Source organism: Carlito syrichta, unplaced genomic scaffold, assembly GCF_000164805.1.
Source record: "Carlito syrichta isolate Samal-C Ts95f unplaced genomic scaffold, Tarsius_syrichta-2.0.1 Scaffold288221, whole genome shotgun sequence".
Classification (NCBI taxonomy): Eukaryota; Metazoa; Chordata; class Mammalia; order Primates; family Tarsiidae; genus Carlito; species Carlito syrichta.
In genome coordinates, this window is record NW_007232317.1 from 351,193 (window position 1) to 369,046 (window position 17,854).

Genomic DNA, 17,854 nt, shown 5'->3' on the forward strand with positions numbered 1-17,854 from the left:
AGTGGCTGGACAAAGTACATGTGACCTCCTGGTCATAAACCAGGGAAACTTAGCAAGGCCTGCTTGTTCCAGATTTGTCTCTGTGCCCCGTGTCTCCAGAGAGAAGGACATGTCTTTTCCTTGGGCATAGGGAGAGTATCTCTCACGTGGGGTCTCATGGCCTACTTTGGAGGAAGGTCAGATAATTCTTTTGTGGCCTGCTTCAGGGGAGACGGGCGAGGGAGGACAGAGAGACCGCCCTGCCTCTGCCATCTCAAAGGCCGAGGTGATGTGTTGGGGGAGTGTGCCCCGAGTCCCATCAGTTTCCTGGCAGGACCTGAGCAGAAGGACCTCTTGTGTTGACACTTTGGGGCTTTAGTTCACACGCTTGGTACTCCCTTCCTGAGGGTCCTCCGAAGAGGCAACCCAGGACTTGGGCTGGTGGGCTGACAGAGCCTTATGGAGTCATCCTGGCTCTGAATCATGAATGACCATGACACTGAGCCCACTTTCCGACAAGCCAGAAGCCAGAACTGAACATTGAGAAACTTACGTTGTGCGGTGGCACGACCTGCCACCTGCAGTCGGCTCCTCCCCTCCACCCGCCCTAATTCCTGTTTCCCACACCTGGTTGCGGTGAGGCGCTGGCCCCTCTTCCGACCACCTGCTGCCTGTTGACCCCCTCCCCCCTCACCTTCCTGTTTTTCTTCCTGGCTACATAAACCCCATCCTTCGGTGGGGGAGAAAGGATGGATTTGAGATCTGGCTCCCGTCTGTCCCATAAGTAACAAGGACTTCTCTCCGGAACGCTCATTGTCTCAGTGACTGGCCTTCTGTGCAGTGAGCAACAGGGCCTTGGCCAACCTCTGGCGTTCAGGAACATTCATGTGGTAAGAGCCCTGAACAGGGTTGAAGAGACCTGAGTTCTAATCCTTGCTGCAGCCATCACGTGACCCACGTCTCTTTCCCACCCCCAGCCTAGTTTTCCTTTTGTATAAATAGGATAGACCAGACCAGCTGTTTTCCCTGGTTCCCTGCAGCTAGGGGTTCTAGAATAAATGGGCCCCCTCCTGTGAGTGCCTGAGGAAGGAGTGCTCCCATCACTGCCAGCCCTGCTGCTCCTGGAAGTCCTTGTGCTGTGCTCCTGGGAGACCCTCCCAGGACATCTGTTTGCCTGTGCTATCTCCCAAGACCTGTCAACTTTTCCAGCTCCCCCCACTCTGTGGTCCCAGCCACCACCTAGCTAGGGGTTCGCGAAGCCCCATCCTCTCTCCAGGACCGTGGCATCACGGCCCAGCGTGCTGGAGACTGAGACCCAGGCTGCCTCGGCTATTGAATATCTTTGAGCATCATCCGAGCCCAGCGGGCAGGCCCTTCCTCTGCCAGAACCTGCAGTCGCTGCTGTTTTACTTGTTTTTGCTTTTTCTTTTTTTCTATTTTTTTTTTTTTGTAGGGGAGGGCAAAGGTCTTTTCCATTTCTCCTCCTAAAGCAAACCAAATAATATAATCAATTTGGCCAGTGCAGAGCTGATCCCGCGTGTTAAAGCAGGTATTTGTGGCTGATATGACGGGGGAATAAAATGCCTGTGAAAAGCAGCTGACTCGCTCCACGGCGGGGAATGAATCTATGTCCGTGTTCATCGATCGCTCCTCACCTCTGTCAGCACCTGTGTGTTCCAGTTCTTCCTGCACGCGGGGCCCTGGGACAGGCAGTGTGGTGGGCGCTGGGGGTCTCTGAGCTGCTGAGCCAGGAGCTGCTTGGCATTTAAAGGGACAGGCCCCATCTGCTCATGGGTGCAGTAAGCACACTGCTTTAGAGGAGACATTTTGGGGGCCAGGAGGGACCCCATCCCATGTTTTCCAAAATGCCTCCCCTCATTCCCTGATAGAGGCTCAATGTGGGGCTCTTATTCAACACGCTGCCCAGGATGGCATGGTGCTTCCAGCCAGACTGCTTAGTAAGAGCCTGTCAAATGACATTGGCCATCTGGAAAAAAAAGGCTCTAAAAGAAGAAAACTGCAAAATCAAAATTAATTAAACTTTAATCCGATGCTTGCAGAGTGTACTGTTTTGCCAACTCTTCACCCACAGCTCAATTCAGATCGTGAAATACACACAAGGTGTCATGCATCATGCAGCAGTGAGTTCTGCATCATCTTCGATATCCTGTGGGGGGGGACTCGTCCAAAGCAAGGGGGCGCTGGCCACAGGGGAGGACATAGTGGCCTCGGCATCACCTCACATCCAGACCCTCTGTCACCCAAGCCATGCCAGGGAGCAGCCAGGAACCCCACGGAGCCCTCAGTGCGAGTCGGGCAGGAGGTGCAGCAAGTAGAAATCGCACCTGCTTGATCATCTTCATCACGTGATGTTTGGACACACCCACTGCGTCCAAGTGACTGTGTTGACCCGTTGGAGAATGTCCTCTCGCCTAAGAACTCTATAATCAAAGAGAAATATATAGACCCGGATATCTGCCAGACAGGCACAGCCAGTGACGTGTGTCTGCGTCTGGCGGAAATACCGGGTGAGTTTACTTTAGATGACAGCAATTAGAAGGTGAAGCAGAGCCTATGTAAACACATCGGACCAGGAGAGACCAGTGGGGGGCCTTGTGGCCTCCCTAGGGCTTCCCTGGGGCTCCCCTTCCTACCCCATGTGCTCCCGAGGTCTAGGAAGACCCTGTCTCCTCTCTAGGCCCGTGGCTGGCAGACCCTGGTGGTGACGCTGAGTCCCAAGTGCCACGGGCAGTCAGACCTTTGGATGCGTTCAGTTCCCAAGCTCCTCCCTGCCCTTTCCCAAGTCTTTTGTTTCCATCTTTTTGTTCTCGTTGCTACAATAATTCACATATCATGAAACCACCTATCTCTAGGGCAGAATTCAGTGGTTTTTAGTGTGTTCACAAAGTTGCACAACTGTCACTACTCTCTGATTCCAGAACATTTAGTCAGTCCAGAAAGAAACCCTGTGCCCACTGAGTCATTCCCCTTACCACACTCTCCCTGGCCCTGGCAGCCATCCGTCTCTGTGGACGGATGAACTTTGGGTCGTTCATTCAAATGCAGGCATACACAATGTGGTCTCTGTGAGCAACTTCCTTCTCGTTGCATGATGCTTTCAGGATTCATCACATGTAGCATGTGTCAGTACTATATTCTTTTTTTATCGCCAATGGCATTCTTTGTTTGCATATGCCTCCTTTTCTTTGCCCACTCATTAACCAATAGACCTTTGGGTCGTTTTCACTTTATGACTGTGATGATTAATGCTCTGATGCACATTCTTATACAGGTTTGGGTGCGGACACGGGTTCTTAGAGCAAAATCTCAGGGCCATACGGCAACTCTACGTTTAGCCTTTGAAGAGCAACCTCACTTGTCCAAAGCGTGCCCTGCATCCCATTCCCACCGGCAATGCATGAGGATTCCAGTCCCTCCACATTTCACCAGCGATCGTTATTACCCATTTTTAATTTATAGCCATCCTAGTGGCTGTAGTCTTGTCTTGCCTTTTTCCAACAGCGAAGGGTAGCGATCAACTTGTCAAATGTTTAGTGGCCATTTATGTCTCTTTTTGGGAGAAATGTCTATTCAAATCCTCAGCCCGCTTTAAAATTTGCACTTTTATTGTTACATTGTAAGAGTTCATTATGTATATTACAAAATAAAATCCCTTCTCAAATATGTAGTCTGTAAATGTTTTCTACCATTCTATGGGCTGTATTTTCGCTTTCAGGGTGGTGTCCTTTGAAGCACAAACATTTTTAATTTTGATGAAGTCAAACTTATCTATTTTTTCTTTTGGAGTGTGTCTAAGAAACCATTGACTAGTCCAAGGTCTTAAAGATTTATGCTTATGCTTTCTCTAAGAATTTTATAGTTTTATCGCTTACATTTAGATATTTAATCTGATCTGTTTTGAGCTGATTTTTGCATGTGGTGTGATGTAGGGGGCTGACTTCATTCTTTTGTTTGGGGATATTCGGTTGTCCCAGCACTATCTGTTGAAAAGACTATTCTTTTCCCATTGAATTGTCTTGCCACCCTTATTAAAAATCAATTGACTAAAAATATAAGGGTTTATTTATTTCTGATTTCTCAAGTCTATCTCAATTCTATTTTTACTGAATATATATATATCCTTATGCTAGTGCCACAATCTTGATTATTGTAGCTCGTAATATGTTTCAGAATTGGGAAGTACAAGTCCTCTAACTTTGTTATTTTTCATGAGTGTCTTGGCTATCCTGGGTCTCTTGCATTTCCATATACATTTTAGAATCTGCTTGCAGATTTCTGCAAAGATATAGCTGGTATTTTGATAGGAATTGTGCTGTATCTCTAGATAAAAATACAATGTATTTTTGTATATTGATTTTGTATCCTACAACTTTGCTGAGTTAATTTATTAATTTTCATAGGTTTTTATAGATTTTTTGGTATTATCTATGTACAAGATCATGTCATCTGCAGATGGAGATAGTTTTAGCTTTCTTTTCCTTCTAATCTGATGAATTTTACTTCCTTTCCTTGCCTAATATCCCTGGCTATAACCTCCAGTATAATGTAAATTGGTTAAGAGTGGATATTTTTGTCATATTCCTGATCTTAGAGGAAAAACTTACCATTCTTCACCATTAAGTACAATGTAACCAAGTATTTTGTAGATGCTGTTTATCAGGTTGAGGAACTTTCCTTCTATTCTGAGCTTGGTGAGTGTCTTTATCATGAAAGGATGTTGGACTTCTGTCAAATGCATTTTCTATATCTATTGAGATGATCGTGTAAGTTTTGTCCTTTATTCTATCAATATAGTATATTACATTAGTAGATTTTTACATGTTGAGCCAACCTTGCATTCCTGGTATAAATTTTACTTTCAAGTCTTTTTTTGGTTTTAAGCTAAATACATACACTTCCTTTACTATTTGTCCCCTGATTTGAGAACTGGAGTCAGGCCAGGTGACAAGTGGAGTTCCTTTAAAAATTCAAAGACAGGTAGAGAAATAGAGTCACAAAGAGCAGCTTCCTAGGTCTGGGAATTCCAAAATTTGCAAGAGATTCTCACATGGTTTGCTTCCTGTCAGTGGCTCTTTGATTATAAGTATTATACTTATTTAAATAAATGTTCCCCTGCTCTTGGAGTATTCCTCCTTGTGGCAGCAATAAACATATATATATATATATATGTGTGTGTGTGTGTGTGTGTGTGTATCTTTTTTTTAAAGTTATGTCAGAAAATCTGGGAAATAAAGAAAATAATCACCCATAGTAGTTTTTATTATTTTACCAGAACTATGGATAGCCTTTTGGGATCTCTTTTTTTGAGAAATGTGGGCCTATGAATTTTGACTAATGCATATGGTCATGCAACTAACACCACAATCAAGAGCTAGAATAGTTCCATCCAAAAACTCCCCTTTGAGTTCCTTTGGTTTTGGTTTTGGGTTTTTTTTTTGAGTCGGAGTCTCACTCTGTCACCCAGACTGGAGTGCAGTGGTCGCTCCTGGCCACCGCAGCCTCAACCTCCTGGGCTCCGGTGATCCTTCTGCCTCAGCCTTCCAATAGCTGGAATTACAGGCCTGTGCTACCACGCCTGGCTGATTTTTTTTTTATTTATTGTAGAGATGAGGTCTCGCTGCCCAGGCAGGTCTCGAACCCGTGGGCTCAGGCAATCCACTCACCTCAGCCTCCCAAAGGCGCAGGATTACAGGCTGAGCCACCGAGCCTGGCTTTGAGTTCCTTTGTATTCAATCCCCTCCTTCCACTCAAAGCTTCTGACAGCCACTTGTTTTTTCTCTGTCTCTATAATTTTGCATTTTCCAGAATGTAACATAAATGAAACTATATTGCACGGAGCCTCTTGTGACTAGCATTTTTCGCTTAGCACAAAGCTTTTGGGATTCATCTGTTGCATACATCAACAGTTCATTCCTTTTATTGCTGAGTAATATTCCACAGCATGGATATACCAGTTTATTTATTCATTCACCGGCTGATGAAAGTTTCAATTGTTTTCATTTTTTGGCAATTGTGAGTAAAGATGCTATAAACTTTCACATACAGCTTTTTGGTAGGTGTGTGAATATCTTTCATTTCTCTTGGGTAAATACTCAGGAGTAGGGTTGCTAAGTCATAGGGTAAGTATATGTTTGGCTTGTTAAAAAACAGCCCGACTGCTTTCCAAAGCAGCAGCCTCATTGTGTCCTGCCATGATCCCACCACATTGTACCAGAGGTCTGGTTAGTCACAGACTTGCCAATACTTGGTGTGGCCAGTTGTTTGTTTAATAACTGTATCCATTCTAGTAAGTAAGTAGTGATACAAGGCATTTTTGATATATTTCTCTTTTTTCACGTGTGTGTTTTCTGTTGGAAATTCAAGTTTATATCCAATGTTGTATACTAATTTCCCATCTCATCATAAAAGGAGCCCTTTTCCACATGGACATCATTTTAAGATGGATTAATATTCCACAGAGTGGATGCAATACAGCACCTCTTGTTGGTGTTGGGTTGTTTTCAGTTTTTGCTGTTTAAAACACACTACAATAAAGACCTATACATGTTAGCTTTTTAAAAAGTCTTTTATCTTTTTTATCTAACTCACTTTAGAGTCCCAGAAGTGGGATTCCTGGGTCAGAGGGTATGAACATTTTTATGGCTTTGGATTGCTTTCTGAAAGGGTTTTTATCTATTTATAAGACCACCAGGAATATACAACAAAAACAGTTCCAGTTCCAGGACGCTATTGTCAATACTAGGTATTTTCGTTTTTAAAAAGATTTTTTTTTTTAATTACACAAAACGGTTAATTTTTAAAATTTACATTATTTGGTTTCTAGTTAAGCCGAACATTTTTCTATATTTATGTTTGCTGGCTGTGTTTCCTAGTCTATAAATTAAGTTTATGTCCTTAGCATGTTATTGGAACTTGATATTTTCATATAAATTAATACGATCATTTTAAATAGTAAGGATATTAACCCTTTGTCATAGTAGTGACTAATATTTTTTCAATCTCTTGGTTGCCTTTTTCAACATACAGAAATGTTTTGTTCCTCTGTATCGTCAAATCTGTCACTCTGTTCCTCTGAGGGTTTCTATATTGCTTCTAAGCTTAGAGAAATCATTTTCATACCTCTCTCCTGAGGCTTGATAAATGGTCAATTTAATCTTCTTCTAGATTTCCTCAAGTTTTGAAAATAATTATCTCTGTAGCATATAGAGTTTATATTGATACCTGATGGGATGTTAAGACCCTAAAAAGATATTTTTCAATATGATACTGTGATTGAAGTAAGATACTCTATGAAGGCACCGAATGATTTTGCCTAAATTCATCCTGATGAGACGACGTGTTAATTTTGTACTCGATGTCGTCCCTCTCCCACCCTGGATATCAGGTGGGCCCTTAGCAGGGCCCATCAGTGAACCACAGCTGACCCCAAATATCGACACGGGGGAATGTGCGGGGGGCCAATGGATGGTCACACAGGAGGAGGCTGAGCAGGTCCATATTCAGAATCAGAGTCCAAGGGTCCCATGCCCCTTCCCCGTCCCTAAGTCTCTCTTCCGTGTCAACCCCCTCCTCCCCTCCCAGTGTGGACCACTGTGGGCTGCATCAACCTCTTCTCAGAATGCAGGGAGCTCTCTCTGGGAACCCTGGTGTGCAGGCGCCCAGCCTATTGGGCCCACCCCCGGGGCAGCCCCCTGGCCCGTTTGGCACCATGGCATTTCTGTGCCCAATCCATATTTTGGCTGATGCCAGAAGCAGATAACAACCTCCTGACTCGCTGACCTGGCAGAGGTGACCCTTCCCCAGCACCGGGCAATTTCTTCACAGACCGTGTCCTTCTTCCACCCTTTGTCAAGGTACTGGCACAAGAAACAAATTCTCTAACATGGAAAGGTCCATTCCTCAGGCAGACGAAGAGGAGCTTTGAATCAGCTTTGAACAGCTAGAGGAATCGTTGCCTTCTTCACGGTCCTGTGGGGCTGTGCCCTCCAGCAGAAAACCCATCTGGAGCCCCGGAGAGCGTGGGGGCCAGATCTCTCACCCAGATCCGATCAGCGCTGACACAGCAGGGCCTGGGACCTGAGGGTGGAGGGTGGGCATGAGGACAGGGGCAGAGGAGCCGGGCCCTCCGTCTAGATGAGGCACACGGTCCTCGGGGGCTGCGGGAACACTCGGTGTTTAGTTAAAAACTCTCTCCAAAAGAAGGAGCGTCAGGCGGAGAGCTTGAAGTGGATCCCGAGTAATTAAGTGTATAAATTAATTCTTCCCCTAAGAAATGCTCCTCTCCTATTATTAGATTTGGCTCTCGGAGGAGCTACATCCAAGCAGCGGGTCTCCAGTTGTGCGTGTATGTGCGTGTGCGTGTGTGAGCATGTGTGTGCGCACGGCCAAGCACATGCTGGGCTCTCCTGCCTGAAGCCTGCAATTAAAATAAGTGACAAGGCTGTGTCTTTAAAAGAGAGATCTGTGGAAAACTAACGGATTGTCTGTCAGGGGAAGAAAAAAACATGAAATATGGCCCCTTCGCCCAGTGAATGGATGAATGGGGAAGCACTTGTCCGTCCAAGTACCCAAAGGGATAAAACCCAATGATAGCCTTCTCAACTGCTTAGCGCATAATGCATGTGCTGTTTGGGTGCTAGTAATGTGTTTTTTGACCTCCTCCTTTCTGGGAGGAAGGAATCGAATACGAGGAGAACTGGAACGCGATTTTCAACCCATTGCTTTTGATTAAGTGCCCGGACAGGCAGGTCCTGGGCCTTGCAACAGTACTAATGGGGCATGAAGCACCAGGAAGGGGCCAGGCTCTCCTTTCGTCCAAATGCCATTATCCTGGAATCGGGAACCCTGGCTGCGAAACGTCCGCGGCGAGTCTTTCTTTCTGACAGGAAATTTCCCCCAGCCACTCACGCCATCAATTACACTGCACTTGGCCAGAGTGGCAAGGGATCGCTTTGTTTCGCGCCGCAGAGGCTCACGTGCCAGGCTCCCAAGGCAGACGTGGATGCCCAGGCCCCCCAGGAGGGCCAGTGGGAAGGCGGGTCAGCTCTGCGGACCTGCAGGACCTGGGCGAGAAAAAAAATGGGCTTTTGTCTCAGGTTGCTTTGTTTTCATTTTTTTAAAAACTGTTCATTTGCTCGTTTGTTTTGGAAGGAGAGATTCAGTCACTGAAAACACAATGATTATGATTTTTGACCCTAGATAGAGTTGGCTGAGACTTTGGCTACCTGAGAGGAGCCAGTAGCTGACCATCCACCTGGCGGAGCTGCCCGGCTGGAAGAAACTCCGTCTTTGGAAGCTGGTATGCAGGAAGAGCGAAGAGAGCTGGCCTTTTCTTGTCGGCTGACCTGCCCATGCGTCAGCAACCAGGTGGCCGTCCCAAGGGAGCCAGGCCCATGGCCCTTGTTCCAGCTCTACCCCAGGGACACCCCCACCCTGAGCCCCCCAGCTGCCTCTGCACCGTTCCAAACTTTGTGATACATTTTTTTGCAATCAGCAAGTTGCAGATTGTCCAACTGTTCTGTCATTTATTGTAAACGGCTGCAGAAGGAGAAAAAAAAAAAAAAAGAAAAAGGAAAAGGAAAAGAAAAAAAATTCCACGGCGCTTCAGCGTCGTCCTGAGTGTAAATCAAACATTCCCTGTCATGTTGATAGCTTGTGTTCGTCTAATGTATTTTATATTACTCAAAAGCTTTGAAACCCTGCAGCTTTCTTCATATAGGCCATTATGCGGTTATCATTAAATTGTCTTGCAAAGAACATTATCGGTAATTATAGCAGACACTAAAATCAAATGATCAGAGTGGGACCTTTAACACCAAGAGGAGCCATTAGAAGTTAATCAAATAAAAGGATGAGAATAATTATGTTCGGATTAAGCAGTAATATGCCAGAAGTTATATACTTTGCTGACTGTATATCTTTACTCCAGCCTCCTGAATTTCCTTCGCGTTGATGTGTTTTTATATAATACTTTGGCACAGAATGTAAACGACAATATTTTTGCCATGGCACAATCGGGTTGGAAGGTTCATAGGCGGTTCATATCCAAATGCCATCAGAGGCACGGAGGTAATGATGAAGATAAAAATAATAGTCATAAAAAAAAGGCAAAGCTGGGGAAAAAAATCCATCGGTCAATGGAGCGTAGCAAAATGATACAAATCGTTGCAACAGGCACAGGTGCAGGGATGCTGTGACTGGCTGCTGCGTCTTGGGGAACAGGGCTTCTTCTGCAGGCCTGCACAAGCCAGCGTGGACCTTCCTTCATCTTGGAGACCTCCAAGCTGCCCCCACTGGAGCCAAGGTCTGGGACCCTTGGTGATGTGCGGACAGCGTGGAGCCACGCGGTGGGGAGCTTGGTCTTCTCAGGCTCAGGGGACCACTCCGGTCCCTCCCCGACCCCCAAAACACACCCTCTGCCACTGTGCAGACAGCACGAGAATGGGCTGGCACGAACACGTGGCCCACAGGCCAGAGCTGGCTGTGGTCTCCTCAAGGCGAGGCTCACCCCATCTTCCAGATCAAACATGGGAGAAAGTCATTGTAAGAAGCCAAGAGGACAAGAGGTTTTCCCTAGTGTGGGCTTTGAAAAGCAATGAAAACCTCTCCTCCACTCTCCCACTTCCCTTGTAATAAAGACCAGGCTGGCCTTTGTGGCCCAAGCCGTGCTGGGCCCAGGACATGTGGGTGAATAAAAATAGGACACACATTTTCGCTTAAAATGTCCCTATGATGACACAAGGGCAAAGAGCCACTCATTGAAGGGGCAGCGCCCAGGCTAACATTGCTGTAGTTTTCACGGTTTTGTGTTTGTGGAGGCTGTGAGGCATTCAAAAATGAGGGCATCGCTCTCTCCTCAGAGGCCACAACTGAGGCCCACTGGAGGCGGTAACAGGGCTGCGGGAGGCCAACAGGCCAGGCCTCTTCTGCGTGTGCAGGGGCTCCTCTGCCTCTGTCCCAGCGGCCCTGCGGGGGCATCAGCCCCCAGGGTCCTTTTCCCTGGACTCACACATGCCCCCGCCATACCTCTGAGGGCAATGAGGATGCGATGAGGCTGAGAGCAGGGAAGGGCGTTGGCGAGATAGAAGTGGGCTGACAGAGCGTGGCGGGGGGCTGTTGTCCCCTGGTGACAATTGTCTTTTGTTGCTTTGTGTGTTTCCAGGTGGTGAAGGCCTGCCTCTGGCTGGGAGCTGGGAGGCATCTCTGGGGGGAAGAAGGCAGAACACACGCTGAGTGACGATGCAGAGGATGAGCCTTGGGAGACGAGGGGCTGGTGAATCCCATGCAGGGAGGCTGTCAGTTACTTGTCTGCTTGTCCAGGGAGCCGTAAGCAAGAGGCCTCTCGGACCAGAACCTTGGGAGAGATTTGAGGCAAGACGAAGCAGCTGTCTGTCAGGGCTGAGTAAGATCCCAGGTCACGGAGGCAGGCCTGGGGAAGAGGCCCCCTAGCTCCCATTAAGAACATGTGGTCCCTACTGAGACCAGGTCTATGAACCAATTTAGAACCCTAAGCCCAAGATGCCAAGCCTCACCTATAGGTAGGACCAGTCCTGATGACAGGCTCGTTAACATACTTTAAGCACAACCCAACCAACCAACCAATCAATCAACCAAGGCAACTAGTCAGTCTTGGGTGGGGGAGGATGGGAGAGGGTGTCATTTTCGTGGTCCTGGGGCAGACTCTTGGGTGCTAGCTGTGCCTTCCTTGTCAGAGGGGCTGGCCTGGGGACTCACGTACAAATACTAACTTAGACCACAGGGTTCAGAGGGACCTAGCATCCTAGTGGCTGTTCCAACCCAGTGCCACCGCCAGCTTCCATTTGGGCATCCATCTACCCAGAACCAAGAAGGCAGATCTATGAGGCAGGACCAGAAAGTCTGCAGACCCAGGGAAAGGGCGGTCAGGGGGAGGCGGTGACCAGCCCAGCCACACAGACAACTCTAGACGGGCAGGGTCCATTTCAGCTGGGATGTAGGGTCTGAGTTTTGCTGTGCATTTTGTTTGGGGTTGTTTTGTTTGTCATTTTTTCTCTGCAACTAGCAACTAAATCCCCATTTCTGCTTGTTAAAGAGGATACCGGAATGGTGACTGAGAAAATGGCAACCGTTTCTTAAAGAAAGGGAGCCCCTGAGAAGCAATGAGGTGGCGCTCACCATGGGTAGGATTGGGGGCTGGGGACACATGAACACACATGAACCAGGCACCTGGAACAGAACGCGAGGACATCCTGCCCGAGAAGCGCAGCTTACACAGAGACCCACACCTCGGAATCCAGTGGGGAAGTCCGTCTCCTTCTCCCGGTTGTCCCTGAGTTCCTGGAGTTGAAGCCAGAACAGGGGGAGACAGAGGCCTCCCCCAACGAGTGTCCTGCACTGGTCAGTGAGCGTTTGTGGACTGACTGATCTGGGCATGTCCTGAAGGTACAGGGTAGAAAGCTCAACCTCCTGGCCGGCATTTGGAACCTCCCTGCTACTTGGCAGATGGAATGAACACAGCCAGCGTCTCTCCATAACCCACTTTTACGCTTACACAGTATTTTACACAAACACGTTTCTGTTTTATTACTTATCTGTGATTTACAACAACCGTGTTGGATGGAAGCAGTGACATTTTTATCCCGTTTTATAAATGAAGAAACGAGAACCAGGGAGGTAGAGGGTGTTTCTCAAGGTGACAGCTGATTTGTGACAAAACAGGGACCACATCAGCCCCTCTGACCTGACTTTGGCCACCAGGCCTCTGGGTCTGTGTGCACACGCTCGTGGCAAGCCAGGCCTTTGGGAACAGTCTGAACGGAAACTGGCTTTGGGTATGTCATGCGTTTTCGGAGTCTTGTCAGTGACAAAGCCATCTCAACCCTCCACCCATCACGAATTCATAGGCGTAGATGCATGTGCTGAAGACCAAGGACATAGCCCAAACGAGACTCAGAGTAACCGCCCTGCCGTTCAGCAGGCCTGGAAGCAGGCAAGGTCTCCGTTGTCAAGCGATGTCACCCACGAGGACAAGGGGGCGAGGGGTACCTTTTGCTACCTGCCCCTCCTTCTATTGAGCTCTTAAATTAGCCCTGAAAGCCCAGGTGTCAGCGTCTCCCTGCAACAACCCAGGCCAACCATTAAAAACGCCGGGAAGAAATGAACGCCTAAATCACCCTGTCTCTCCGAAGGAAGAGTCTTGCCTGATCACACGTCAAATCATATTTTTTCTTCTGCAGATGGATGTCTTCGTTCAAAGTCCAATGGTCACGGAGACAAAGGGAGCGCGTCAGCCTTAAGTAACCATTGAAGTTTTACCCCGATAGATTATTTGCTAGGAACAACGAATGTAAAAAACGCCCTGTCAGAGGACAGCGCTTTCTCTTATTTCTTTTTAAAGGGCAATATTGGGCTTCATCTCGCAACTACTTGGGGAAATACAGCACTGAGTCAGAGAGGCTGGCCAACAAGTAGCACTTCATAAATTGCCGGAGCCCTAATCAATACACATTGTCATCCAGTCCAGTCCTTCGGGCAGACTTCCCTCGGTCCTGAGTCGCTGCTGTATTTTATGAGGTTGTTACAGGCCGGGCTTGCATGGCCTGCGCCTAATGAACCTGTCACCGCTGCTATGGATTGACATGCCGCTGTAAGTGAGACCGGTGATTCCGATTGACTTCCTAATTACTGCAGCTGGGCGGCCTCGCCCGCGGCTTGGGCCAGAGGTTAATAGTTCTGATGGCAGCCGCCCCTTGCTGCGGAGGCCGGCGTGAGGCCCGCTCCTCGGACGTCGATACCTGAATCGAGTTCTCAAGGCTACGCCAGGCCTGATCAATTAGGCCTTCGCAGGACTCTTGGAGGCAGCTGACAAGGGGCTGATGAGTGGACGGCTGGGAAGCAAATGGTCTGAGGGAGTTCAGAGGCGCTGAATGCTCCGCCCATGGCCAAGGCTGTGAGGATTGAGGGAGAGGGAGGAGGAGGAGGGGAGGGGGAGGAGAGGGAGGGGAAGAGGCCAGGAGGAGGGGGAGGAGATGGGTGCAGGCGGCTCCCTCAATGCCTGCCACACCCAGGACAGCCTAGGAGGGGGAGCCCTCTATGCAGTCACTTGGTTCGTTCTCAGCTTGGTTTGGTGCCCTGCCAGCACCCTGCTCATTTCTCAGTTGTTTCAAGTCAGGAGCCCTGCCATTTTCATCTTGTAGGCGGGTCAGCACAAGCCTGGCCACGCCTGCTGCAACCCTCCCTCTGCCCTTGGCCTCGGGGGCTTCCCACGCCCCTCAACATGTAGTAGCAGAGACGCCCCTCCTTCTGACTCAGTCAGCACTGACTTGACAAGCAGCCGGTCCGCCTGAGATGCACAGTAAGGACAGACTCTGGAGACACTGCAAAAAGTGCAAAGTAACTCATCTAAAATTATGGTAGCAATGGCATGTTGACATGGCAACATTTCTGTATGCCTGATTAAATAAAATGGATGATTAAACTTAATTGCACAAGTTTCTTTTTGAAAATGAGGCTGCCCCGACTGGAACATTAGAAATGATATACATAACTCCCTTGTATCTTGCTGGACAGCACTGGCCTAGAACAATGTGTGTCCCTCCCCCTCACCGCCCTTTCCTCCTCCCTGGGGTCTGACGCCTCTTGGTGAGTGACCAGAACCGTTCTGCCTCCCTCGACCCTGCACACACACTGCTGAGGTCAGCTGCTTGCACCCCCAGGAAATTGCAGGCTCTGTGACTGTCTCATCCACCCACAGCCCCAGTGACACTAAGTCCCCAGGCCTGGTACAGAGCCCAGCTCAAATGCTTGCTGAGAAATTGTGAGCAGGAGTCTCCACACTCCTGTTTCTCCTTATTTATTCCCTTTCCTTGCACCTACCTCCAAGAAGAAACCCAAGGTAATTGTTTCCAAGTAAGCGATGATGACACGCTTCCCTACCGTGGTGGCTCTCAACTCAGACATGCATCGGAGACACGCGGAGACCTGTGAGAATGCTGACGCCCAGGACCCACCACGAGAGTCAGATTTCACTGGTCTTGGGTGGGGTGAAGGGCAGTTCAGAAGGTCCCAGGCAGCCCTGGCAGAGGCTGAGAGCCACTTAGACCCATCAGGCCCTGTGGACACCACATCACCACATCCTCCAGCCTGTGCTTGGGTCCTCACACCACTGAAGGCGGAAAGAAGGCAACTTTGCTGAAGCAAAGTCCCCTTTCGAATGACACAGAACCCAGGGCAAACCCCCTCTCTCTATCGGCTCTCTCCCAGGGCCCTTCTAGGTCATGTCGGAAGAATTCCGCCAGGTCCCACTTCATTTCACAGATACCACCAGGCCGCCATCAGCTGGTGATGATTTCTGGTCAGATGCAAACAATTAAGTCAGGAGCGAAAGAGCCCGCATGCCATTACCAGGCCCCGAGCGGCTCCCTCCCTGGCCTAATTGCGCTCCCCAGACAGCGCTCCCCAGACAGACAGAGGCAGCTGATAAGACTTACGCCCGCCCCAAAGAGCAAAACTCAACCCGGAAGGCCAAGCGCATGGCGCAGATCCCAGCACCTAGCCGTCTTGGGTCAGGCATGAACCGCCGGCACAGTGGGAGGCGGTCGCCGTGGCACCCGGCACCTTCCCTTCTGCCTGGCTCTTTCCAAAAATCTCGAGGCAGCGGCAGCCTGATGCTTGATGGATGGGCCACCGGCTTTTATTCGACAGTGTAGATCACTCTGCCAATATGAATTTGCAAGATGGTAGAAATACAACCCCCCGAAAAGATTACATGAAAGGGGAAAAAAATCATTAGGCAATTAAGAGTGGCAATAATTCACCCATATCTACGCGTTGGGAAGAAATATCGCCCCGGGGAACCAGATCTGCTATCACTTTGTCATCTGTCTGGGGTGCGGGTGACGGAGCCTCCTTGTGCATGGTGATGACTCCCCGCAGTATTTCTGCGTGTGATCGCAGCGAGCGCCAGGCTCCCGATAGGATGCATCTCTCCGGGCCAACTGCCACTCCCACACCCAACCGGCTCAGCCCATGCCTTCCTCCGGCACCTCCGCATTGTGGCCTTTCAGGGGAACCGTCTCCTGGCCATCAGAATTCTCGAGACCGGGGAGGCCTCAGAGATCACTGACCATTGGCATCATTTTACCAGTGGGGCCATCTGGGGCTGAGAGAGGGACAGCAGTTTTCTCAAGGTCACACGGGGCATGGAGACAAAGGCGCAGCTGTACTCCCAGGCTTCCTAGTTCGCCATCGAGCAGGACTTCTTGCCACACTCCGTGACCTGCTCCCTGGACAACTCACGATCTGCCGGGGAGCCGTGGAGAGGGTGTGACCGAGTACTGCAGAACCTGACTTGGAAATCTTTTCTGGTTGCTGTCCTCGGCTCCTCCAGGAGAGGAGTGAGTGCTCCTCTCACGTCCTTCTGTGTCCAACTTGAACCCTCACCAGGACACCACCCCCACCACTACATCATGGTGACATCCACTCTGTCATATGACCAGCAGACTGAGAGGCCCTTGAGAGCAGATCAGAAATATTCATACTCACTTTGATGTCTTCCGTATCAAGAACATACTGACTCCTCTCTCTCTCTCTCTCTCTCTCTCTCTCTCATCAGGGTCTCATTCTGTCACCCAGACTGGAGTGCAGTGGTATGATTATGGCTTCTCGCAGTCTCAGCCTCCCAGACTCTGGCAATCCTTCCGTCTCAGCCTCCCAAGTAGCTAGGACCACAGGCATGTACCACCATGCCCGGCTAATTTTTGACAAAAATTGTGTGTAGAGATGAAGTCTCACTCTGTTGCCCAGGCTAGTCTTAAACGCCAAACTCCTGGCCTCAAGTGATCCTCCCACCTTGGCCTCTCAAAGTGGAGGAATCACAAGTGTGAGGCACTGCACCCGGCCAAACATACTAGTTTTTCTATAAGTGGGATTTGAACACATGCTCTCGTCATGAAGACAAAGGGAACCATCTTTGTTCACTCCTCGTGCTTGAAGGTGACAAGCCAACCTCCTTCTCCCTTTTGGGGGGGTCCAGAGGGAAGATCTTTGGGCATCTCATGCCACTAGAAATTCCATCTTTCCGGTCCTACCCGTTCTCTGGGCTGGGTTCTCGCTGCGTCCCCATTGCGTGCGTGCACTCCTGGCTTGCAACGACTACAGCAACGACTCGCTCCCTGGCTAGCTGCGGGTCACACAGGTGGGCCCGTTGTTTCATCGTCTTAGGATCACCCCTTCTAGAACCTGGTGCTCACCTGGGATCCGGCCACACGGGTGGGTCCGTTGTTTCATCGTCTAAGGTCACCCTAACCCTTCTAGGGCCTGGTGCTGGCGATTGCATACTGTGCACTGTGTCCTGTGTCAGTACTGACACTCTAACAAGGATGTGAACGCTTCTAGGAGTCAAAACTTCTTTTTCTGTCACAAAACATTTTCTGCACAGGATCAGATGAACTGTGAAGACGCTCCTGGAACCACTGGGGTTTGAAAGTCCTCTCCATTTCAGGTCGATGTACCTCGAAGAGCCATCGGTGACCTGCTGGTGGAGCTTTGTGGTCTCATTGCCTGGCAGACCAAGGAGACGGTCCAGAGACAGGAAGAACGATGGGGTGGGGGAGCCTGGTCACGGGGAACACGGCCACGCTCCTGGTGCAGGCTGAGTGCTGGCCCTGCTGCACCCACAGAAACCTGACAAGGGTGCTGTGGCAGATGGCATGCTGCAGAAATGTCCAGAGCCATACTTCCAGGCCCATAAGTGGGCTTCGGTCCCTGAAAGAGGCAGCATCTCCTTGCAATGGGACTGACTCCTGTGGCTGCCTCAATGACCAGAACAGAACGGAGGCCACGCTGCAGGATGCCCGAAGACAGCTCGTAGGGGGAC